This window comes from Protopterus annectens, chromosome 14.part0 (assembly GCF_019279795.1).
Source record: "Protopterus annectens isolate FY-2018-M chromosome 14.part0, PAN1.0, whole genome shotgun sequence".
In the NCBI taxonomy this organism is placed as follows: Eukaryota; Metazoa; Chordata; order Ceratodontiformes; family Protopteridae; genus Protopterus; species Protopterus annectens.
The window spans coordinates 840,439,217-840,466,249 of NC_056748.1; the positions used below are offsets into that span (position 1 = coordinate 840,439,217).

Genomic DNA, 27,033 nt, shown 5'->3' on the forward strand with positions numbered 1-27,033 from the left:
AATGCAGTAGGGCAGGCGGCAATTTTACCAACTGATAATGTAATTTCAAGTGAGTTTTCTGAATTAAAAATGAATATGCAAGAATGAACCTCCAGTACATCAGAAGATGTTTGCAGCTCACAGTTGTCTAAAGGTACAAGTAAGCTGCATGGTTTCTCATACAGTTAACATTCATGAAACAATTCACAAAGTAACACTTATTTAACATATCACCTGTTCAAAAAGGAAGCCATCTGCAATGAGTAAATACTGGTATTTCCTCTTCTGGTACCTTGACTTACAGAAAAAATACCAGCCTGCAGCTCTTGACACATGCACAGTTCCTATCATGTATGTCACTCATTTGGTTAGGAGAGTTAATGCAGCCATCTAACTCCACCATTTTAACTCTGTAAACTGACAGAAAACACATGAAATACAAATCATAATAATACATGGCTGCATATGCATTGAACAGTCAGGAAACCCCGCCACTGATGTGGATGAAGAGATCATCCAAATATGGGAAAGAAGCGACCAACTTTACAGGAAGACGAGTAAAAGGGGCAACCCAGTGATAAGGACCATGTTGCACATAAAATGCCACTGTCAGTACCTAACAAAACAAAACAGTTTCTAAAGTAAAAGGTGACGTGGAAAGAATTTTGCAAACAATTAAACCACAGTGAGAAAAAACAACCAAAGAGGAGGCAAAAAAAGCAACAGTACAGAATGCAAAGCACTGAGATGCCTAGTAAGATCAGACTCCAGGTTCAACCAATAACACAATGGAGCCAGATAAACTACTGGTAGAGCAATCTTGGACAGCATTTTCCAATAGGAGGTTAGCTGCCTGCAGCAAAAAAACACTGGAGTCAGCAACCCACTTAAAGGGATTTGCTTAGTTAAAATAAGTCCATCCTCACAAAGAGCAAAAGAAGCAACTTATCAATTTTCTTGAACTCGTGCTCTTTCTAGGCAGGTTCTGAACTGCTTGTACGATGCACACAAACAGTACAAAGGTGTCCACCTAAATTCTGCTGAAGAGAAAAAAAAAGAACAAAAAGTAGTTTAAGAGGACTTCTGGTAGTGGTGTAGTAAAGGGTTAAACTCCTCCCTGGGTGATGCACAGTGTAGAAAGCTCACCTCTTTTTATGACATGTTTCTGTTTTAGTAGTGAATAACTGGCTTTTAACTGCTACAACTGTTTTTATGTCAAAACTTAGGAAAACTAAGTTGTCATCTGGTAAATGGGAATGTTCACAACTACATAGCAGGTTGTAAGCTGCAGCCCAAGGCCTGCATGGGCAACAGCAAATGAACATGCAGAAAAGTTCCCTGAAAGGAGTTCATGTTGGTTATAAAATGAAGGATTGTAAAACTAATTAAATATGCTACTGGAGCCAATCTTCACAAGGTTATAGATGACTCAAATTCGCATATGATGGCTACTGAATAAATGCAGCAAGAAAAAGGGATTTTAGAGAACAATTCTACAAAAATGGAACTAGAGTAGTAAACAAAACGTAGAATGAGAGACTAGAAAATTATGTTTGTTAATGGCATATTGTAGAAAAGCTTCCATTCGGCATGCAGAAGAAGCTGGCAGTTTGAACTGGTTTGCATAAAAGACTAGACAGACTGACTGGCCCCACTGTTTGATTGCTAATAGTGTTAGGTAGTAAGCAGGCTATGTCATGCACGTTCAGATTAGCTTGAAAACCAAAGTCTAACACTGCTGTGGTGACCTGAGAAAAGGAACAAGGTGGAAGATAAAGCTATTTTCTTTGAAAAAGGCTACTGTATCCAATATTGGGGAGGGAAGAACAAGGTCTGTTTACTGTATCTGTGATGAAACAAAATGTATTTAGGATGGAATGTAGAAAGAGGAAACTGAAATTTTGTATGGTAGATCCATCATTGTTAGCATTGCCGCCTCACAGCAAGAGGTTCTCTGGTTCGATTCTCGGCTGGGGTGCCTTCTGTGCGGAGTCTGCATATCCTCCCTGTGGTTGTGTGGGTTTCCTCCCACATCCCAAAGACATGCTGTACGTGGATTGGACACACTAAATTCGCCCTAGGTGTGAGTGCGTGCCTTCTGTGGAAGGTTGGGCGCCGGGCTGGCAACGCAACACAAACTCCACTGCCAATCATGAGTGGACAGGTGATCCGCTGTGGCGACCCCTAACCGGGAAAAAGCCGAAAGAAGATGATCCATCATTGTTTACATTGCATCTCCATGCAGGATTTAAGACTTTTGTAGACTCTCAGGAAGCCCTAAAGGTCATTGCAAAGACACACACAGGTCAGACAAAGGAGGCCTCTCAAGATTGGAAGCTAATGAGAGATGTGATGAATCTACTAAGACTCTATGTATTATGGCAAAAATTAGGCTTAAAGCTCATCTGAGAATGGCTTTTATGGACTGAATGACACAATGGTAGCAATCAAAAACTGCTGAGAAAACAGTATGGCTAACTTGCAATTATATGAACAAATGTAATTAAGTTTGGTTACACTATACTAGTAAAAGTTATCTGCAGCTTAAACTAACTGTTACAGCATGGTCTGTTTATGCAAACGTAGACCAGTAGAAGCAATACATTAACAAAGGTTTAAGATTAACTTTTTTCTTTGTTTTTGCAAATGGGGAGTAATGCTTTTTGTTCAAGAAGTATTGGTGGTGCGGGGGCTTCCTAGGTGGCTGCACTAGTTTGGGCTGCCTGGTGCCTCTTCCAAAGAGAACTAGACTGCTGATGCAGTAAGTGACAACATAGAATATCTAACATTTCTGGACATTAATCCTGATCCAGGGTTTCAGACAATACTGATATTATAGAGCCAGCTATTAAAAATATGGAAAATACGACATATCAGATACTGACATTTTTAACGTAACATATTACATTACATAAGGAAAATTTCTGTATGAACAGTAATGGAACTTACTGTACATGCTAAAGCCAAATGGTTACTTTAATTTGTGGTACTGAAGTACCAATGTTACATTGTTATTAGAGGGTTACACCCTGGGTGGTGGTGGGGGGTTAAGGAAAAGTAAAGTTGTGTATACTTACCATAAATGTAGATGTTCAAGTGTATTCACTGTTGCAGTCATCACATTTAGGTTATCCCAGCCATGGTAGCCCTCGGCCGGCCCAAATACCAGAGACTTAGTATTTTTGCGTCTGTTGCTGTCATTTCAGGACTGACGTCAGGTCGCCAGTAGAATAAAGTCAGGCAGTTAACGCCATTACATAAGTTTTTCTTGCCCTAACCTGTCAGGAGCCCCCCCCCCCCCAAGTAGGAGCCAGGTTCTGGTAGAAGAACCTCACCAGCGGAAAGTAAATACCAGTATGTCCCTTGTAAGGAAAGAGATGAAAGGGGGATGGAGGGAGGGAAAGCAGGACTGCAACAGTGAATACACCTGAACATCTACATTTATGGCAAGTGTACACAACTGTACTATGTTCTTCATGTTTCACCATTGCAGTCATCACATTTGGGTTGATTCCCAAAGCTGAGGAAATAGGTGGAGGCAGTCATGGAAACTAGGAGCTGGCTAGGATGTTCTGCAAGACTGCAAAGGCAAACCCTAGCCTGGATCTGGAGAAGAGAGGCAGGTGGTAATGCTTGGTAAAAGTGCAAACAGATGCCCAAATGGCAGCCTCCAGGATGCCTCTAGTAGGGACTCCTCTGAGGAAAGCTGCAGAGGTGGAGGCTGCTTTGGTGGAGTGTGTCCTGACCCCCTTGGGGGGAGGCTTTCCATGTTGTTTGTAGCAGAAATGGATGCAGTGTGCTATCCATTTGGAGATAGTTTGTTTGGAGATGGCTATGCCTTCTGCCCCTGTAGCAAAGCTAGCCAGCAATTGATCAGACTTTCTGAATGATTTAGTCCTGTCTAGACAGAATCTGAGCTGTCTGTGCCCATCTATAGAGTGCAGATTCCTTTCCCCTTGTTCTGGGGATTAGGAAAAACGGTGGGCAAATGAACAGACTGGTTGAGAGCCACACTGGACAACACCTTGGGCATGAAGGATGGGTTAGTTCTGAGGGATACCCTGTCAGCATGGAAGATGATGAAGGGTTCCACAGCCATGAGCGCTTGTAGCTCAGAGACTCTTCTGCCTGAAGTGATGGCCAGAAGGAATGCTATCTTCCAGGAGAGAAATTTTAACTCTGCAGAAGAAGCTGGTTCAATAGGGGGCAGGGTGAGCTTTTCCAATACAAAGCTAAGGTCCCAAGCAGGTGTTTGTGCCATTCTGGGTGGCCTCAAGTTGCTAACCCCTCTTAGGAACTGTATGATCAAAGGGTGTGAGATAATGGGCTGCTCAGTGAGAAAATGAGCAGAAAAGTACAGTTTTGTACCTACCATAAATGTAGATGTTCGAGGATTCCATTGCTGCAGTCCTTACTATTGGGTATAGTCCGCATCCAGTCGGCCCGAATACCAGAGTATAAGGCTGACGTCGGTCAGGGCGCATTAGACTGACGTCAGTACGTCAGGGTACTAATGCGCATGACCGGCGTCATATCCTCAGTCTTTTCTTGCCCCAGATGTCAGAAGACCCTAAAAAGACAAGGCCCAAAATACCTGCACCAAAACATGAACAATATATACAAAAATATAAGCATGTAAACTCACCTACACAACCACCCCTAAACACAGAGTGGAAGGAGGCAGGGTAAATTGGACTGGAGCAATGGAATCCTCGAACATCTACATTTATGGTAGCTACAAAACTGTACTATGTTCTTCGCTTTCCATTGCTGCAGTCCTTACTATTGGGTAGAATCCCAAAGCAGAGGTAAGGGAGGCTGGCAAATCATAAAGAAGCAGGAGCTGACAACATGCCTTGCAAAACAGCTGTGGCAAAACCAGCCCTAGACTTAGAGTAGATAGGAAGGTGATAATGCTTAGAGAAAGTATGCACTGAACTCCAAGTAGCTGCTTCCAAAATATCCTTAGTTGCCACCCCGTAGAAATGCTGTTGAAGTGGCAGTAGCCCTAGTGGAATGAGGCCTAATCCCAGCTGGAATCTCCTTGCCATGATGGGAATAACAAAATGCAATGCAAAAGCCAATCCACCTAGAAATAGTTTGTTTTGACACAGGCTTGCCCTGCGAACTCAAAGCAAAAGAAACAAACAACTGCTGAGACTGCCTAAAATCCTTAGTCCTGCTTAAGTAATAACGCAATTGCCTGTGTACATCTAAAGTATGCAAAATCCTTTCCCCTTTATTTTGGGGGTCTGCATAAAAAGTAGGCAAATGAATAGTTTGGTTTAAATCCACACTAGAAACCACCTTAGGCATAAAGGAAGGATTAGTACGTAATGATACCCTATCCTTATGGAAAATCAAAAAGGGCTCGACTGCCATAAGGGCCTGCAACTCAGACACCCTTCTTGCAGAAGTAATAGCCAACAAAAAAGCAGTCTTCCATGACAAATATTTCAATTCAGCAGTAGCCGCAGGCTCAAAAGGTTGTAGAGTAAGTTTTTCCAACACAAAATTGAGATCCCAAGCAGGAGTAGGAGCTCTACGTGGGGTCTTATATTCTTTGCCCCTCTAAGAAACTGCTTGAACAAAGGATGCGAAAACAATGGTGGGTCACAATCATAGTGAGCTGAGATTGCTGCAGCATGAATCTTAATGGAAGAGAAGGACAGACCCTTGTCCAGTAACTCAGTAAGATATTGAAGAGCCACACTCAAATTAGGCTCAGAAATCTCCAAATTCTTTGCTTTACTCCAAAATAAAAATCTCTTCCATTTTTCTGCGTACACTTTCCTTGTACTAGGTCTTCTAGCTTCCATAATCACATTTAAAACTTGTTGAGGAAGTTGAGACCTGCTGTGTTTCAACACAGAATATGCCAGGCTGTCAGATGAAGAGAGTGAAGCTTGACATTGAGCAGATGACCGTCCTTCTGGGATAACAGATGTGGAATCAAAGGTAAAGGCCATGGAGGCTTCTTTACCAGACTCCGTAGTAGTGGGTACCAGTGTTGCCGAGGCCAATCTGGAGCTATCAAAATCATCCTTGGCCTGTCCTGTCTGACCTTTAACAGTACCTTTGGAAGAAGAGGCAGAGGTGGAAAGGCATACACATGAAGGTTTGTCCAACTGAAAGACAGAGCATCCACTTTCCAAGCTGTGTGATGAAACCCCTTTGTGCAAAACTGTGGCAGCTGGTGGTTTAGTGGGGAAGCGAACAGATCTATGTCTGGAGTTCCCCATGACACTGTCAATTTCTGAAATACATGAAGATCCAGTTTCCACTCGTGGGGATCCATGATTTGTCTGCTTAACACATCTGCTAGGGAGTTCTGTGCTCCCGGCAGAAACCTTGCCTGAAGAGTGAGTTGCAAGCTGAGCGCAGTCTCCCATAAAATCATTGCTTGCCTGCATAGAGGATAAGAATGTGTTCCCCTTGTTTGTTGATGTACCACATGACAGTTGTGTTGTCTGTTAGAATCAACACCTGCCCTGGAAGAAGTAACTCCTTGAAAGCCATTAATGCAAACTGGACTGCTAACATCTCCTTCATGTTGATATGTAGATGCTGTAGTCTGGCAGGCCACTTGTCTTGTATCCACTTTCCATTTAGATGAGCTCCCCAAGCAATATCTGAGGCATCTGTCGTTAAAATCTGACTCGCCTCTGGCCGGGTCACAGAGAGTCCCATGTTTAGGTGACATTCCTGAGCCCACCACAAAAATTCTCTTTGAAGGCAAGGTAGTATTTGAATGACAGTGTCTAAATCCTGGCAGTGCTGTGTCCATACATTTTTGAGATACCATTGTAACTTCCTCATATGCAGTTTGGCATTGGGAAGCACCAGAATACAAGATGCCATGAACCCTAATGCTTGAAGGACTGTCTTTGCAGTCAGCACGGACTGATGAGATAGTTGATGGAAGTAAAGTGATAGACTCTTTTGTTTGTCCGGGGTTAAAAAGGCCATCTGGGCTGCTGTATTCAGTCTCACACCCAGAAAGCACATGTCTTGAGAGGGTACTAGACTGGACTTTATTTCGTTCACAGAATACCCTAGGCATCTTAGCACTGCTATAACATATTCCAGATGCTGTAGAAGGTCTTCCTTTTCTTGAGCCAGAATCAGGCAGTCGTCTAAATAAGGATAGATTTGAATTCCTTGTAGCCTGAAGTAAGCTATCACTGGAGCCAGAACCTTTGTGAATACTCTGGGCGCAGTAGATAAGCCAAAGGGCAATGCAGAGAACTGATAATGAGAATCTCCAGCTCGAAACAGCAGATACTTCCTGCAACTTAGCCTGATAGGCACATGAAGGTAAGCTTCCTTGAGATCTAAAGTTACCATCCAGTGATCTTTGCCCAGCAGGGGTAAAAGCTGTTGTAACGTCAACATCTTGAACTTGGGAATGTCCAGATAAGTGTTGAGGAGAGATAAATCCAAAATCGGTCTCCACGTGTTCCCCTTCTTTGGTACTAGGAACATGCGAGAATAAAATCCTAGGTCCCTTTCTGATACAGGGACTGGCTGAATGGCCCCCATTTGGAGTAACTGAGAAACTTGCTTGTGAGCCTCTTTTCTTTGTGGAGGAGGAACGTCTGGCATGCCTTTGAAAGGGGGCATTGTATGGAAATAAAATCTGTAACCGTGGTGAATGATGTCCAACACCCATCTGTCTTGAGTAATTAAATCCCAATTTTCTTTGAAAAGAGACAGTCGTCCTCCCAAAGGAGCTGCCAGACGAGAATCTACTGGCAGCTGAAAAGGCAGGTCATTGGGTCTGTTTACGAAAGGACTGACCCCTGCCCTCACCAGAAGTCTGAGCAGGTGAACTCCCTGTTCTAGGCCTAAAAGAACCTTGAGCCCTGCCTCTACCACGTCTAGACCTACCCCTAGACTGGGAATCATAAGCAGGATATGTCCACCCCTTAGCAGGCCAATTTCTACTAAACTTCGGCGGCTGTACCTGCAAAAAATCTTTAACAGTTTGCATAGACTTAGCTTTGTCCTCCATTTTCTTTAAAACTGCTTCCACAGGTGAACCAAACAACACATCAGACTGTAAAGGAGCATCCAAAATCCTTGTCTTAACATGCTCAGCCAAATTTTGATCCCTCAACCAGGCATGCCTGCGAAGAACAGAACTAGTGGCAGCCACCCTCGAGGAGGCCTGCACAGCATCAAAACCACATTGCAAAGAATGCTTGCCCACTTGTTCAGACACATAAACTAAATCCAGCAATTCTTTACAATCAATACCTTCCGCCAAAGCATCTACCTTAGATTTCAATTGTGAAAGGAGATAATTTTGATATTTCAGCATGTGAAACTGACAATTCAACGCCTCTTGGCTAGAGTGGAAGAAGTATACACTTTCTTACCCCACCTATCCAACGCCCTTGCCTCTTTGTCAGTGGGAACAGGATTTTTAACCACAGAGGCCTTAACACCTTTAGGCCCCTGAGAAACAGTTTCTGGGTCCGCCCTAGGACTCTTAAACAAATACTTATGAGCTTCGGGCACCCTATAGTACCTATCAGGTTTAACAGGAGCAGGAGGCAAAGAATCAGGGTTCAGGGAAGCCTCTGCAAAACATCTTCCACCACATTTAACACAGGAGGTATAGCTAAGGGCCTATGCTGGGGTAAAACAAGAATTCCCTAAGCCTCTTCCTGGAATCAGAGTAATCCTGGCCTTCCCATTTAAAGTGCTCCCTCATGGAATGCAGAGTCTCTGAAAATGAAAAATCCTCAGGAGGAGAAGCCAAGGAGTGGCATCATCCACATCAGAATCAGAATAATGAGGATACTCCTGCAAATCTTCCGCAGAAGACTCAGAAGCCCCTGAACCCTGTTCAAAACTGTCAAACTCAGGTTCCACCCTAGGCCTCTTATCAGGAGGGCCCATAGAACCTCTAATCATAGTAATCAAATCTTCTGCCATTTTAAGCATATGTTTCTTAGGTACAGAACCCGAAATGCTAGGAGAAGCCCCTACTGAAGCTGAACTTGGCCTACCTCTAAAAGAAGTTTTGGCAACAGAAGGAGAGGCTCTAACTACTTTGGGAAGAGAGGGAAGAATAGTTACCTGAGAAGCCCCCCAGCCTGGCCTGCCTCCTGAGAGGGTACATCCTGTAACAGTAAAGTTTCTGCCTGAGACTCCATAGAAACTCCTGGCAAAACCTCTGGCTCCACTGAGCCTCCTAAAGAACCGACGTCCGGGACTGCCGGTTCATCAACCCTAGGCTTCGCTGTTTTGTCCTTTCGCTTCTTGGACGAAGCGGGCGTCGGAGCATCCGACGGCATTTTATAATTGCAACGCTTCCCAAACACTAATCTGGCACAGTCTAACCTCCTCTTAATAGTGCATTTGTTAAACCTAGCACAAGAGCGGCAACCAACAACGTCGTGCTCAGGCCCTAAACAAGGTATACAAAATGTATGGTAATCCCTATGAGGTATTTGTTTCCCACAAGAAATACAGTTATTCACTTTTTCTGACATCCGGTTAAATACTGAGGCAAGAAAAAACAAAATGTTCCCAACGGGTACTTAGCCAACTCTGATTCGGTCTGAAACTCCGGTTTCGGAAATATTTCAGAACGCCAACCTGCACTCGCAAAACTGCTTCTGCATCGGACCACGCGGCAAAAAAGACTGAGGATATGACGCCGGTCATGCGCATTAGTACCCTGACGTACTGACGTCAGTCTAATGCGCCCTGACCGACGTCAGCCTTATACTCTGGTATTCGGGCCGACTGGATGCGGACTATACCCAATAGTAAGGACTGCAGCAATGGAAAACGAAGAACATCAGCAGAGGCATGAATTTTTATAGAGGAGAAAGAGAGGCCACTGTGTAGTAGGTCAGCGAAGTAATCTAGGATGAGAGGGAGGGAGGGATGTGTCGTATTGGCTCCCTTAGCCTGGATCCAAGTGCAAAACCTTTTCCATTTGTCAGCATAAGACTTTCGGGTGATAGGACATCTAGCCTCACAGATAACATCTAGAACCTGTTTACTGAGGTTGGCAGATTGGTTTGGAGTTAGGGAATAAGCCAAGCAGCCAAACTGAGTGTCTGCAATTGGGGATGCATGAATTTCCCTTCCCTCTGGGTCAGGAGGTTTGGAATCTGAGGAAGATGCTGTGGGGGCAGTGGGGACAGGCTGTGCAGCAAGGGGTACCAGTGCTGTCGAGGCCAGTCTGAAGCTATAAGAATGGTCCTTGATTTTTCCTCCTTTATTTTCAGCAGTACCCTGGGGATGAGAGGTAGTGGAGGAAAAGCATACACCGATAGATTGCCACAGGGGAAAAGGACAGGGCATCCTCTTTCCAAGCCATTCAATGACGCTACTTGTTGAAGAATTTGCTGAGGTGATAGTTGGTGTGAGAGGCAAAGAGGTAGACTTTCGGGGTGCCACATTTCTGAGTTATTAGGGTGAAGAATCTACTGTTGAGATGCCAGTTGTATTCGTCCAGAAGATTTCTGCTTAACTGGTCTGCCAGAGAGTTGAAAGAGCATGGTACGAATTGTGCTAACAGGTGTAGTTGCATGGCACAGGATGTGTGTCAAAGGGTCATGGCCAGCCTGCACAGGGGGTAGAAGTGAGTCCCTACCTGCTTGTTGATATACCACATCACAGTGGTGTTGTTTTGATCAGGAGAGCCCCTGGAGAGAGAAGTGGTTTGAAAGCTATCAAGGTGGGCTGGACAGCCATTATCTCTTTTTGGTGTGCAGAGGGATTTGATGTGGGCTCCATTGGCACTGAATGCATCTGCTGTCCAGGTGTGCACCCCAAGCATAGTCTGATGCGCCTGTGGTGAGGGTCTTGGCGGTGAAGGGTAGTGAGAAAGACAGTGCCTTGTGGTGGTAGCAAGCTGTTGCCCACCAAAGAAAATCTTTTCTGAGGCAAGGAATTATAGGTAGAAGAGTTTCCAGGTCTTGAGAGTGTAGACACCAAAGGCCTTTTAGGTACCACTGAAGTTTCCTCATATGCAGTCTGGCATATGGAATAAGTAGTATATGCAAGATGCCATGAACCCCAGGAGATTGCAGGATCTTCCATGCAGATAGTTGGGGCCTGGTGGCTAGTTGACATAAGTAGGCTGTCAGGAAAATTTGTTTCTCTGGTGTAAGATATGCCCATCTGGGATGCTGTGTCCAGGCTTGCTCCCAGGAAGATGATCCTTTGCGTGGGCACCTGTTTGGATTTATTTTAGTTGATTGTGTACCCTAGGGAGGTTAGTAGGGTCTTTACAAAGACCAGGTGCTTGAGCAGCATTTCCTGGCTGTCTGCCTAAATAAAGCAGTCGTCTAAGTATGGCTATTTCTGGATATTCCTTTGTTTGCAAAAGGCAATGGCCGGAGCCAGACATTTTGTGAAAACTCTGGGAGCAGTACATAAGCCAAAGGGACAGACAACTGAGTGTGTTGAGATCCTGCCTTAAAATGGATACATTTCCTGTATGATTCCCTGATAGGAATTTGGAGGTAGGCCTCTTTTTGATCTACGGTGGCTAGCCAAGCATCCTTGGACAGCATGGGTAGCAGCTGCTGGAGGGTGAGCATTTTGAATTTTGGGATCACCAGGAAGGTGTTTAGAATGGCTAGGTCGAGGATGGGGCACCAAAAAAAAGTCTGGAGTAGAAACCTTGGCCTATCTGTTATGCAGGAACGCGCTCTACTGCCCTCACAGAGAGCAGGGGAAGGATTTGCTTTTGAGCCTCTGTCCACTGGTTTGGTGGTAGATCTGTGAACCCTTCTGGGGTTGGAAGGGTGTGGAAGGAAAATTTGTATCCCTGAGACACTATGTTCAGAAACCAGTGGTCGCTGGTAATGGTGGACCAGGTGCTTGTGTGAAAGGAGAGTTTTCCTCCTAGGGGTAAGTAAAGGTGGGCAGAGGGAGGGGGTGGGGAAGGTGAGTCACTGAGTTCTTACCACAAGGAGGTGGCTTAGAACTCCTTGGTTTTGAGGTGGAGGTAGTCCACTGCTTAGATCTTTGCATTCCCTGTGGCTGCTGTCTGGGGGGGGGGGGGTTTGGTTCCCCAGGGCCTAGGCTGGACTGGGTTAGTGGAAGCAGGAAAAGACCATTGTTTGGTGGGACAATGCCTGCTGAACCTAGGTGGCTGGACTTGCAAGAAATCCTTAACTGTTTGAATAGATTTTGAAAGAACGGTAGTCATGAAAGAAGACATCGATTTGTGTCGGGAATCAGTAGTGCGAAGGACTTCCACAGAAGCCAGTGCCTGCTCAGCAGCTCAGGACCTACCCAAGGTAGAGATGACTACAGGATCCTTAGTCAAAGAAGAGTTCTGCAGCATATTGGACTCCGGAAAGGGTCTTGGTAGCGACCTGCAAATCCACATAAGCGGGCATCAGGGGCTGAGAAAGCACCTCACTGAAGACCAGGAAACTGACTACTAACTTAACGGAAGCGTCATTGGTAGGTTTGGACCTGAGCGGACTGTCTCTGTTTATCTTTACATTTTTTCTGAAGACCTGCTGTAGGATGGCTTGCCGAAGTTATATCGGAATTCGAGGACTGTAAGCAAAAATATCTGGCTACAAAAAAGGCCCGACAGATAGTTCTGGCGTTGAACAAAGCACAGAAGCGGCAATGGGGGACGTCTTTGGTCTGGGCCTAAACAAGCGACACAGTAAGAATGGAAGCCTCGGTATGGTATTTGCTTTCCACGGACGACACAATTACTAACTTTTGCTGACATTGGTTAGTGCACGAAAAAAGGATCCCCAATGGGGTACTTAGCTTTAGAAGACTTCTACTTCAATTCGGTAGACGAAACTCAGGTAGCGGCCAACCGGCACTTGTGCAAACTGCTTCTGCTTCGGGTTTTACGGCAAGAAAGACTGATGTAATGGCGTCGGCTGCCTTACTTTATACTACTGACGATCTGACGTCAGTCCTGAAGTGACAGCAACCGACGAAGAAATACAAAGTCTCTGGTATTCGGGTTGGCCGAGGGGTACCCTGGCAGGGATAACCCAAATGTGAAGACTGCAACAGTGAAACACAAAGATCATCAACGAAATGCATCAAATTTCAGCTAACAATGGGTAACTGTTAAGCAAGACTCGTACGGTTGGTTGGGCAAATATAGTTGTATACAACATGAAACAGCATGTTAAAAAAATAGTGCTATTTTATGACAGTTTAAAATTTACATGGCATATAGTTAAAAAAAATGGTATCAGAAATCCTCTGACTACGAATTTAAACCTCTTCTGCAACATCAACAGAACAGTTTGGAGGGACAGGTATATCTCCCAGAGAGAACTGCTGCTGTGGAATAGACATCTACATAAAACAAAGTTCATCTCTGTCCATGCTCAACTTAGATTTATGGAGGGGAAACAGAAAATGTACCCCAAGACTGCCTCATATACTACTAATGGATGGAGGAATCTCCTAAATGCTTTTCCCATGCATGGGTCCCCTCAAATTATCTATGGTATCATCCTAGTTATTATCGTCATCAACTAAGGGATAGGAAACGCCAGTCTATTTCCAAATGGGATAGGTTACTTTGAGCAGAAACAGGGAAACTGGCTAAGCTTAAAATGGCTCACAAGGGCAGCTAGCTTAATACTTGCTTATGAACAATTACTTCATGTTAAGCAGTTATACAGGGCAAGGGTAATCAATAACTACATATAGTACAATAATGTTAACATGTTTTCTTTCCCTTTAGGTGTGGGAAGAGTACTGTTACATGGATGTAACACCATTAAGACAGAGTTATGGGTTATCTAGGAAAACAGACATCTTGGACAGTAGAAAGTAAAGTTGTGTACACTTACCATAAATGAAGATGTTCTAGTGTATTCACTGCTGCAGACATAACATTTGGGTAATCTGCTGGCAGGTTGCCCTCAGTCAGCCTGGTTAACAAAGTCTTGGGTCCTGCATCGGTTGCTGTCCCTTCTTCCATGACGTCAAATCGTCAGGGGCATTAAACATGCTGCAGCCGACGTCATTACCTCAGTTTTTCTTGCCCCAGATGCCAGGTGCCCACCGAATGGGGAGCAAAATAAAAATTTCAAATTTTAAAACACAAAAATATATCTCCAACCAAAAGCAAATACACCAAAAAGGCTTTTAAGCATAGTAATAGAAAGTAGAAGTATAGTCAGAGAAAAACAAGGGGCTGGAGGGAGGGTAACCAGGACTGCAACAGTGAATATACTCGAACATCTACATTTATGGTAAATGTACACAACTGTACTATGTTCTTTGTGTTTCACTCTTGCAGTCATTACATATGGGTAGACTCCCAAAGCTATGGTTGGGAAAATGGATTTATAAGCCATTACGACCAGCTATAAGGCCCTGCAAGATAGCAGTGGCAAAGCCAGCTCTGGATTTAGAGAAAATTGGTAAATGATCATGCTTGGTGAAAGTATGAACTGAACTCCAGGTAGCAGCTTCTATAATATCCCTGGTAGCAACACCTATGAGAAAGGCTGCAGAAGTAGATGCAGCCCTGGTGGAATGAGATCTGATCCCCTGGAGGATAGGTTTTCCATGTTGCTTACAGCAGAAATGAATGCAATGGCTTATCCATTTAGAAATGGTTTGTTTTGAAAAAGCCTTTCCTCTGCCCCTGCAGCAAATGCTACCAGCAGTTGTTCAGATTTTTTTTTGAGTCTTAGTCCTGTCCAAGTAGAATCTAAGTTGTCTGTGCACATCTAATGAATGCAGAAATCGTTCCCCTTTGTTTTGTGGATTGGGAAATAAAGTTGGCAAATGAATGGACTGATTAAGAGCCACACTGGATACCACCCATGGGCATGAAGGATGGATTGGTCCTGAGTGACACCCTGTCTGCTTGAAAGATGATGAAAGGCTCCACTGCCATAAGGGCCTGTAACCCAGAAATCCTTCTAGCTGAAGTGATTGCTTGAAGGAAGGCTGTTTTCCAAGAAAGAAATTTTAAGTCTGCAGTAGCAGCTGGCTCGAAAGGAGGTAGAGCGAGTCTCTCCAATGCAAAGTTAAGGTCCCAGGCAGGGGTTGGAGCTCTCCTGGGTGGTCTCAAGTTTTTGGCCCCTCTGAAGTACTGCTTGAGAAGAGGGGAGGTTCTGTGTTATAATGAGCTGAAATGGCTGAGGCGTGGATTTTAATGGAGGAAAAAGACAGGCCCTTGTGAAGCATCTCAGTTAAGTATTATAAAATCTGAGGTAAATTGGGCGCTGCTGTGGTCATTCCTTGAGACTGACTCAAAGCACAGAATCTTTTCCATTTGTCAGTATAAAATTTTCTAGTACTACGTCTTCTCGCCTCCAAGATGACATCCATCACAGACTTGCTGAGGGATGCTAAGGGTGAATTTAAGTGATTAGCCAAGCTGCAAGGTTCAATGTTGGGAGCTGAAAGTGCAGAATCTGGTTCTACTGCTGAGACAGTAAAGTAGGTGTCTGAGGCAGGTGACATGGTGATATTTCTGACACACTGCACAGGAGCGAGTACCAGTGTTGGCGTGGCCAGTTTGGAGCAATCAAAATCATTCTTGGTTTGTCCTGTTTGACTTTTAACAGAACTTTGCAGAGTAGAGGCAGAGGTGGAAAGGCTTAGACTGATGGGTTTTTTTCCAGCTGAAGGACAGAGCATCCACTTTCCAAGCTTTTTTGTGGGGAATCCTTGTGCAAAATTTGTCCAAATGGTAGTTCCAGGGGGAGGCAAATAGATCTATGTCTGGGCTCCCCCGTTTGCTTGTCAACACGCTGAAAATCCATGGTTCCAGTCTCCACTCATGTGGGTCCATGAGATTTCTGCTTAGTCCATCTGCCAGTGTATTTAATTTTCCTGGCAGGAACTGAGCTTGTAGGTGCACTTGGTAGCTCAAGGCCGTGTTCCACAATGCCATGGCTAGTCTGCAGAGGGGGTAGGAATGTGTACCCCCCTGCTTATGTACCACATAACCTTAGTATTGTCCGTCTTTACCATTGGTTGCCCTGGAAGAATGTAGTCCTTGAAGGCTGTCAGAGCATTCTGTACAGCTAACATTTCTTTTTGATTAATATGTAGGTGCATTTGATTTGGGTTCCATTTGCCCTGAATGCACTTCCCTTCCAGGTAAGCCCCCCATGCATAGTCTGATGCGTCTGTAGTTAAGGTTTGGGTGGCAGGGGGTAGCGTGAATGGCAGTCCCTTGTTTTGGTGGAAGGCCTCTGCCCACCACAGGAACTCCAGGCGCAGGCAAGGTATGATGGGAATCACTGTTTCCAGGCTGTGACAATGTTGACTCCATAAACCTTTTAAGTACCACTGAAGTTACCTCATATGCAATCTTGCATATGGAATTAGAAGAATGCAGGAGGCCATGGACCACAAGGCTTGCAGAATTTGTCTTGGCCACTTGTTTGAAGTAAGTTACCAAAAGAATTTGCTTCTCTGGCGTGAGGAAAGCCATCTGGGCAGTTGTATTCAAGCTTGCACCCAGGAATGTAATCTGTTGAGAGGGTACCAGTTGTGATTTCTTTTCGTTTATGGTGTACCCTACACAAGTTATAACCCTTTTTACAAATGCCAGATGATTTAGAAGTATGCCCTGGTTTCTGCCTGAATTAGACTATCGTCCAGGTATGGATATATCTGAATATTTCTTTGCATGCAAAATGCAATTACTAGAGCCAGGCATTTTGTGAACACCGTGGGCGCAGTAGACAAGCCAAAGGGCAGTACAGAAAACTGATAATGCAAGTAGACTGCTTTGAAGCATAGGTATCTTCTGCAAGATTCCCTGATTGGGATATGCAGGTAAGCTTCTTTTAAATCTAGAGTTGCCAACCAGGCATCTTTGCCTAGCATAGGAAGTAACTGGTGAAGAGTAGTCATCTTAAATTATGGAATGTCCAGAAAGGTGTTTAGAGTAGGCAGGTCCAAAATTGGACGCCATGATTTGTCTTTTCTGGGTACCAGGAATAGACTGGAATAGAAACCTTGTCCCTTTTCTTCTTCTGGTACCGGGTGAATAGCCCCCATGTTTAAGAGGGAAAGTACTTATTTCTGAGCCTCTGCCCACTGATTTGGGGGCAGGTCTGGCCATCCGTTTGGTGTTGGCAACGTGTGGAAATGAAATCTGTATCCCTGGGAAAGTATATTTAAAACCCATTTGTCCTGGGTTATGAGCTCCCAGTTTTTTGCATGAAAAGCAATCTTTCCTCCCAAAGGAGTGGCTGAAAGGTAAGTGCTTGGTAATTTTAAAGGAAAGTCATTGAGACTGTTTGCCAAAGGGGGTGTCTTATTTCCAGCTTTGGAAGTGGAGTCCCCCCCCATTGCTTAGGGCTGAGAGTCCCCTGGGATTGAAACCTGGTACTTTTGGTGTGTCTGTATTTGGCTTGAGAGGATCTGGAAGGAGCTGAAAAGGACCAATTCCTGGTAGGCCAGTGCCTACTAAATCTTGGAGGTTGCACTTGTACGAAATCTCTTACAGTTTGCATAGATTTAACTTTATCTTCCATCTTTTTTAAAACTTCTTCAGCCTTACTGCCGAACAGGCGGTCCTGATTTAAAGGAGCATCCAACAGTTTTGCTTTAACATGATCGGGCAGATATTACTTCTTAAGCCAAGCATGCCTTCTAAGCACAGAAGCCAGTAACAGCAGCCCTGCAAGAGGTCTCTAAAGAATCAAAACCACATTGCAAAGTATGTTTTCCAACTTGTTCAGCAGAATGCAATAAATCCTGTAAATCTTTATTTTCCACACAATCAGAAATCATTTTCTGTTTAAGCAGTCCAATAATATGTTGTTAATATTTTAACATATGAAATTGGCAGTTTAAAGCCCTGATAGCCAAGGTTGCAGAAGTATAAACCTTTTTACCCCATCTATCCAGCGCCCTGGAGTCTCTATCAGAAGGGGTAAGATATTTAGCAGTAGAAGCCTTAATGCCCCTTAGGCCCTTGAGAAATGGTTTCAGGATCTGTAACAGGATTTTTGAAAAGGAACTTGTGGGACTCAGGAACCCTGTAATATCGGTCAGGTTTACAATGAGCTGGAGGCAGGGAATCAGGGGCCATACTGGATTCCGAAAACACATCAACAAAGTCTAGTACAGGAAGAATAGTCAAAGGCCTATGCTGAGGTAAAAGAAGAAAATCCCCAAGCCTCTTTTCTGAATCAGAGAATTCCTGACTTTCCCAGTGAAAATGCTCCCATAAGGTATGTAAAGTTTCACCAAAAGAGAAATCCTCAGGTGGAGAAGCACAGGGAATGGAATCCTCTGCATCACAATCCTCATAAGTAGGTATGGACAAATCCAGGTCATTAGAAGAGTCAGAAGAAACAGAATCCTGACCAGATGACTCCTAGTCAAGCTCAGGCCTAGGCGTCTTAGAAGGGGGGGGGGGGGGGTGACTGCCCCTGATTAGAGTAATTAGATTTTCAGCCATTTTGATCATTTGTTTTTTAGGCATAGGGGCCTGAACATGTGGCCTGGGCACTGTTTTTTTTCAACATAGATCGAGATTTAGGCCTTAGTATTGAAGGTGGAGTTGGTTTGATATGCAAGTCTGTAGGCCTGAATGCACCCTCAGAAGCCGGTGCTTGCACAGCGGCTCCAGACCCATCCAAGGTAGAGACATCCATGGGTTCCATAGATGAAGCATCTCGCAGCATACCGGACCGGATGGGTCTCAGTAGAGGCCTGCGAGTGAGAAGTAGCGGATATCAGTGGCTGCGAAAGTGCCTCACTGAGTACAGGCGAACTGGTGACTGGCTTAGGAGAAGCGCCGTCGTCAGTTTTAGACCTAAACGGCCTGTCTCTGTCTTTATCTTTGCATTTTTTCGAAATCCCGGTAGTCGGATGGCTCACAGACGTAATTTCTGGATAAACTGAGAACCAAACTATTTAGACGCAAAAATGTATCGACGACGGATAGTGCGCTGATTAAATAAAGCACAAAACCGATAGCACGGTACATCGTGGTCAGGGCCTAGGCAAGGAATACAGTACAGATGAAAATCTTTGTGATGTATTTTGCTTTCCACAAGTAATGCAATTAACTTTTACTGACATCGATAAGGAGCAAAAAAAAGTTTCCCCAAAGGGGTACTTAGCCTTAAGTTGAAGACTGATTCTGAAACTCAAACGAAAATTTCATGAGTCGACCGACCGGCACTTGCGAACTGCTTCGGGCACCGCATGGCAAGAAAGACTGAGGTAATGATGTCGGCTGCATGTTTTATACCCCTGACGACGTGACGTCATGCAGGAAGGGACAGCAACCGACGCAGGACCCAAAACTTTGTTAATAAGGCCGACTGAGGGCAACCTGCCAGCAGATTACCCAAATATAATGACTGCAACAGTGAGACACGAAAAACATCTGCAAGAAACTCACTTAAAATCAACTGAAAAATAAAATACTAATTAGAAGCTACTGGATAAAACTCTGACCTCAGTATTCCAAGAAACAAGGCATAGAAAGTTGATGCGTTCGAGTTCTACATGTTGCCATCCAGCTGTGGAGGGAGTTGTAAAAGATGACAAAAGATGTTATGTGGGATACAAGGGTTACAATGGAAATGCATATCTTGACTTACATTGTATGCTGCCAGATATCTGACAAACTGAGCCTCACTCTAAAATAATGAAAATGCTGGATATAGAAGGTCTGACAATACTTACGGAAGAGTGACACAGTTAGTCATGTTCAGGAACTAGAAGTGGATTTTAGGCATAGCGGCTTCTAGACTGGGAAAACAAATTGATGTCTGCACTGTTAAGTTAGGAAGTTTGCAATATATGTATTAATTTAAAAAATTTAAATCTAGATCCCAGAAGTCTAAATTGCAATGTGGTATGCAGTTATAGGTAAACTAGAAAGAACCCATTACACGGCCACCTCGATGAAGCACCCCCAGAAAATTTCCAGTGTATGGGTATATCAACAAGTTTCAGTATTAACAACCAAAACCAAACTTACCTTATCCAAAAAAATTCAATCACACATCTTATGAGATTTGTACTCAGCAACACGTCCGACCACTCCTAGAAAACCTTTCAGCATTAAACTAAGTGCGTTTTCAACAAATGGGCCAAAACGTCTGACAACATATCAGGCTGCATGATTATCAGTACCAAATATGACCTATCTGAGCTCCTAATTAACCTGTTTACATCCAAGCCTCTCCACTAGTTACATTTTTGAAGCCTGGAAAATAGCCATTGTAATGCTGCTACGCGAAGGTGGCTCAACCACTGACCATTAGTTTTTACTTTGCTTATAAAAAAAGCTATGGGAAGCATTAGCTCGGACCCCAGTAATACGAATACTGAAAATCCTTTAACCCATTACTTTAATATATACAACTTTGCTAAAGACAGAGCTGCCTCAAAACTTTCTCCTTTCTTTGAAAGGTCGCCAAAGCAGTTAAGCAATACATATAGCACATGTGGACCTATCCAAGGCTTTTGACACTATTCCCTATGTAGACATTGCTGACAGACTTGTAAACAGGCACCCTTACATTCTAAAGCTAATGACAGAAACCATAGGGTTACGAATGGTATAAAACAAGGCTCAGCTAAGGGCCCTATCCTACTTGGCATTTATTTCTCAGACTTTCATGTCAATACTCCTAGCCCACGATTATCCAAGTCCGCAATCTTCCACGGACTCTCAGTTGCTACAGTACAGTTAAGATAATGTGAGTAACTAGTACAAAAACAGCCTCAAACTAAATGTGAAAAAATGTAGCACAGTTCATTATAGCAAGCAATACAACTCCACAACATATCATTTAGGTGACTCACCCCTTCAGTCACACACTTTCACAAAGGATCTACATATTTCTGTTGATAATTCCATACATTTTGACCATCATGTCTCCACAACAGTTTGAAAAAAGTCATGTACTCACCATAACGTTCCATCCGAGTAGTTCTACTTTATTTGTCTTCGTACTGTGGGATACAGGATCTGTATCAGACCCGAGCCGGCAACTTTACTAGCATCTGCTCTGAGCTCCAAGCTCCTCCCCTTACCCATAGTACACCTCACTACCAGATCGAGATGCTGAACCTTATACTGACAACCCGACCTGAAAAATACTTGTGACCTACAACTGCAGCCCGTAGAGTTTCCATATGCCAAGGTCCGGGGAAAGGAGAGAGGGACAGTTGAAGACAAATGACGTACAAATACTCAGATGGAACGTTATGGTGAGTACATAACTTCTTTATCTGAAGTAGTTTACTTCATTTGGTCTTCAACCTGTGGGACAGAGTCCCCAGCTACTAAACTCCTGGAAGGCCCTCATGGAAGGATATTCCAGAGCACCGCAGAACCAAAGGATGCTCTCCTTCTGGAAGTCAAATCCAATCTGTAATGAGAAATAAAAGGAGATGAAGACCAAGTAGTTGCAGAATAAATATCCAAAGACACACGACCAAAAAGCCGCAGACGTAGCCTCCAATCTAGTAGCTCTCACCTGACCCGGAGGAGACATGCCTCTGCCCTTATAGACCCGAAGGATACATGAAGAAATCTATCTAGCAATAGTGACCTTGGAGATAGGTTTTCCCCAAAAAGGGTTTATACAAAGATACAAACAATTGACCAGATTTATAGACGTGTTTTGTCCTGTGTAAATAGAATCATAACTGTCTATGAATATCCAGCAAGTGGAGTTTGTAATCCATCTTGTTAGTAAAATTAGGAAAGAACACAGGCAAACTGATGGTTTGATTGATACTGCCTGGTGATGCCATCTTAGGAAGAAAGGATGGATTGGTCCGAAGGGAAACCCTATCTTTATGAAAAATCAAATAAGGAACTTTGAAGGACAAGGCGTGCAGTTCTGAAACCCTTTTGGCAGAGGTAATAGCCACCAGAAAAGCTGTTTCCCAAGACAAATATTTCGGATCTACTGTTGCAGCAGGCTTGAAAGGCGGAGCAACCAGAGCTTGAAGAACCGTACTACGGTCCCCAAGGGGGAACAGGATCCTTGACAAGGGGGGGGGGGGGGAGTACCAAAAAGATGCCTTTAATACACTATTTACACAGTCTGGTGGAGGTTAAAGAGAGAGAATTCTCGCCCACAGGGAAAATGAGAAATGGCAGCCAACTGAACCTTGACCATAGAAGAACTAGCTTTGTGTTGAAATATATCAGCTAGACAATGAAGAATGGCAGAAAAAGGAGCCGTGAAGGGGTCTAAACTCCTTTGAGAGGCCCAAAAGGAAAAACGTTTCCACTTGCTGAGATAAACCTTCCTGGTCGAAGACTTACGAACAGACAAATAGATCTAACTGAGGAGGATAGCCCAGAAGTCCTAGCAATCACGGGAACCGGAAGTTGTGAGCTTCAAACTGTCCAGATTCGGATGAGGCACCCCCGAAAAGTGTGAAATCAGATCCTGAATGGAAACCAGGATCAAAGGCGGAGCCAAAAGATGAGACCAAAGAAAGGGAAACTATACCTGGCAAGGCCAATATGGGGCAATGAGGATCATTTTGCTCCCCCAGTCAACGAGCTTTCTGTAGAAACCTTGGAATAAGAGGTAATGGCGGGTAAGCATACAGAAGACCGGGAGGCCAAGCATGAACTTGAGCATCTCTGGAGGACTCCCCCGGTAGGGGGTTCAGAATGAAAAACTCATTGCACTTCGCATTGGAAGGAGATGCAAAGAGATCGCAGCAAGGATGACCCCATGGCGGAAAATCTGTTCCGCTACTGAAAGATACAGAGACCACTCGTAAGGCATCAGAATACTCCGGCTTAGACTGTCCGCTAAGATGTTGGACCATCTCAGAATATACGTTGTAATGAGAAAGTGACCGGTGGAGATGGCCTATACCCACACTCTCATGGCCTCACAACAAAGGGGTTAAGATCTGGTCCCTCCCTGTTTGTTGATATACCAAACCACTGACATGTTGTCTGACTGAATTGCAATCGTTCCCAGAGGAAGAAAAGCATGAAGGGCCTGCAACGCTAGAAGGACTGCCCTCATCTCTAAGACATTTATGTGCAAGCTGGTCTTTACAGGGGACCACAGGCCTTGGACTGTCCTGCCCGAACAATGCCCCCCCCAACCCAAGTTGGGAGGCGTACGTGGTCACTGTGGCTTGGGCCGGGGCTGGAACAAAGGGTCGTCCCTTCAAAATGTCCAGAAAACACATCCATCATATGAGGAACGACCAACATATTCGACTAAGTTGAATTGGATATGCCAATGGCAGTTCCAAAAGGGACCACTGTACAGCTAGAGACCACTGTAGAATTCTCATGAGTAACTGGGTACACAGAAGAAGAGTTATGGTCGCCGCCAATGAGCCTAAGGCCCTCAACACCAATTCTGCCATTGGGAGAGGAGAGTGGCAGATCAGGGAGACATGCATCCTCAGGTTTTGTACTCTCTCCTAGGTCAGGAAGATTTTGCAATGTAGAGTATCTATTCTGGTGCCAATGTAGTCTATCACCTGTACAGGATCTAGGAGTGATTTGGATGCACTGATTGTGATCCCCAAACGCAGGGCAAGAATCAGGAAATAATCACTGGTTTGGGAGAGTAGACGCCTGGTAGGAGCAGTGAGGGGCCAATCATCCAGGTATGGATAGACCTGAATCCCCTGAAGCCTCAGGTAAGCAGCTACTACCGCCATCACTTTGGTGAACACCCTAGAGGCTATGGTGAGACGAAAGGGTAGGGCCCGAAATTGATAATGATCGACTCCTAGTTGGAAGCGGAGGAAAGTACAGTTTTGTACCTACCATAAATGTAGATGTTCGAGTGCTAATACAGCTGCAGTCATAACAGAAGGGTTTTCCTGCCGTCAGGCGGGTCCTCGGTCGGCTGAATTCCAAAGTCTAGGTCCGGCGACGGTTGTCGTCGCTTCTTCCGACGTCAGTGCGACAGGGGTATAAAAGAACCAGCCAACGCCATTTTCTTCAGTTTTTCTTGCCCCAGATGTCAAGTGCCCCCAGAAGGAAGGCAATACATAAATTTATGTAATAATGCAATGCAGTATAATAAAAAAACAGTAGTTGCAAGCAAATACACCATAAAAGAATACCCCAATCAGGTTGTATGAGGAGGTGTTAGCCATTAGGCCTGTTTCAGAGGGGAAGGAGGGAGGGAAACATGGACTGCAGCTGTATTAGCACTCTAACATCTACATTTATGGTAGGTACAAAAAGTACAGTTTTGTACCTACCATAAATGTAGATGTTCGAGTGCTAATACAGCTGCAGTCATAACAGATGGGTTCTCCTGCCGTCAGGTGGGTCCTCGGTCGGCCGAATTCCAAAGTCTAGGTCCGGCGTCGGTTGTCGTCGCTTCTTCCCTGACGTCAGTGCGACAAGGGGTATAAAGGAACCAGCCGACGCCATTTTCTTCAGTTTTTCTTGCCCCAGATGTCAGGTGCCCCCAGAAGGGAGGCAATAATAAAATTGTGTGATAATGCAGTGCTATATAATCAAAATACAGTAGTTGCAAGCAAATACATCATAAATGAAAACCCCAATCAGGTTGTATGAGGATGTGTTAGCCTATATGCCTGTCCCAAGAGGGGAAGGAGGGAGGGAAACCTGGACTGCAGCTGTATTAGCACTCGAACATCTACATTTATGGTAGGTACAAAACTGTACTATGTTCATCGTGCATACAGCTGCAGTCATAACAGATGGGTAGAATCCCAAAGCTAAGAAAGGGGTGGTAGGCACTAGTTGGAACTAGGAGGAGCCAAAATGCCCTGCAAAACTGCAGTGGCAAAGCCTGCTCTAGATTTGGAGTATAATGGTAGGTTGTAGTGCTTGGAGAAGGTATGCACAGAACTCCAAGTGGCTGCTTCCAAAATATCCTTGGTAGGAAATCCTCTGAGGAAGGCTGCAGAGGTGGCTGTGGCCCTGGTGGAATGAGTTCTAATGCCTGTAGGAACAGTTTTGCCATGAAAGGAATAGCAAAAGCGTATGCAGTGGGCTATCCATTTTGAGATTGTCTGTTTGGAAATTGGTTTCCCTTGAGCTCCTACCGCATAGGCCACAAAGAGCTGTTCTGATTTTCTGAAAGGCTTTGTTCTGTCCAAATAACGCAGCTGTCTGTGGATGTCCAAGGATTGTAGTAATCTCTCCCCTTTGTTTTGAGGATTAGGATAAAAAGTAGGTAAACGTATGGCCTGATTTAAAGCTACCCTGGATACCACTTTAGGCATAAAGGACAGGTTGGTTCGTAAGGAAACTCTGTCCTGATGGAAGATGATAAAAGGCTGGACAGCCATGAGAGCCTGTAGTTCTGAAACTCTACGAGCTGAGGTGATAGCCAGAAGGAAAGCTGTTTTCCAGGACAAATATTGCAAATCTGATGAGGCAGCTGGCTCAAAAGGAGGCAAGGTCAATTTTTCCATAATGAAATTAAGATCCCAAGCAGGTATTGGTTGTTTCCTTGGAGGCCTTAAATTCTTAGCCCCTCTGAGGAACTGTCTTGAGAGGGTGAGAGAATAAAGGTGGATCAGTGTTGTATTCTGCAGAAATGGCTGAGGCATGTATTTTGATGGAGGAAAAAGAAAGTCCACTGCTTAACAGTTCAGCCAAATATTGCAGTATTTGAGGTAAATTCAGTTTTCCAGGATCCTGGCCCTTTTTCTCATTCCAGACACAAAAACGCTTCCATTTTGCGGAGTAAGCTTTTCTAGTTGATGGCCTTCTGGCCTCCAAAATGACATCCTGCACCTCCTTGGAGAGTAGGGCCTGTTGAGATTCTAAGGAATCATCCATGCGGCTAGATTGAGTGTTTTTAGCTGGCTGTGAAGAGTTTTGAAACTGTGCTGAGTCAGAAGAAGAGGCATTAGAGGCAGGGTCCATGGTGGGGAATGCGTCAGGCTCCTCAGGGGTGGGTACCAGTGTTGCCTTGGCCAGTCCAGAGCAATGAGAATCATCTTTGGTCTGTCTGCTTTGGTCTTTAATAGAACTTTGGGCAGCAGAGGAAGAGGAGGGAAGGCATAAACTGTCATTGATGTCCAACTGAAAGAAAGAGCGTCCACTCTCCAGGCCTTTGGATGGAAGATCCTTGAGCAGACTTTTGTCAATTGATGATTCTTGTGGGAGGCAAAGAGATCTATGTCTGGCCTTCCCCATTCTTGGATTATTTCTGTAAAAACTTTTGGATGCAATTTCCATTCGTGTGGATCTGTCATATTCCTGCATAGGTTGTCTGCCAGCATGTTTTCCTTGCCTGGCAAGTACTGTGCTTGTAGTTCCATTTGTAAGTCCATGGCCATGTTCCAAAGTGACATGGCCAGTCTGCATAGGGGGTAAGAATGTGTTCCTCCCTGTTTGTTTATGTACCACATGACTGTGGTGTTGTCCGTTCTTATCAATAATTGGCCTGGTTGTAGAAGGTCCTTGAAAGCTTTCATAGCATTTATTACTGCTAACATTTCTTTTTGATTGATGTGAAGGTGCTTTTCTTTTTGGGACCATTTGCCCTGAATGCACCGATCTGTCATGTGCGCCCCCCAGGCGTAGTCCGAGGCGTCTGTTGTGATGACTTGATTTGCTTGAGGCTTGCTGAATGGAAGACCCTGTGTTTGTTTGACATGCTTGAGCCCACCACAGAAATTCCTTTTGCAGACATGGAATTAGTGGTATTATTGTTTCCAAACTGTGGCTGTGTTGAGACCATATGTTTTTTAGGTACCATTGTAGTTTCCTCATATGCAGCTTTGCACATGGGATTAGTAAGATGCAAGATGCCATGAATCCCAGAGCCTGCAGGATTTTCCTTGCAGTTAGCCTGGTGCAATTTGCTAGTGTTCTGAAGTATTGTATTAGTTGCCCCTGCTTCTCTGGCGTGAGGGAGGCCATCTGGGTGTTTGTGTCCAAATTGGCACCCAGGAAAATTATCTTCCGAGAGGGTATTAGCCTTGATTTCTTCTTGTTGACTGTGCATCCCAGAGATTTCAATAACATTATTACATAAGCCAGATGTTTCAGAAGAATGTGCTTGCTGTCCGCTTGGATCAGGCAGTCGTCCACATAGGGATATATTTGTATCCCTTGAAGTCTGCAGTAGGCAATTACTGATGCCA

At 44.4% G+C, this 27,033-nt stretch overlaps 1 protein-coding gene across 1 annotated transcript in view; it reads right to left on the bottom strand.

The window, feature by feature from the left end:
- The window catches only part of WAPL (WAPL cohesin release factor), a 3,318,690-nt gene that overhangs the window by 1,927,642 nt on the left and 1,364,015 nt on the right, over positions 1–27,033 (bottom strand). The window lies entirely within an intron of this gene.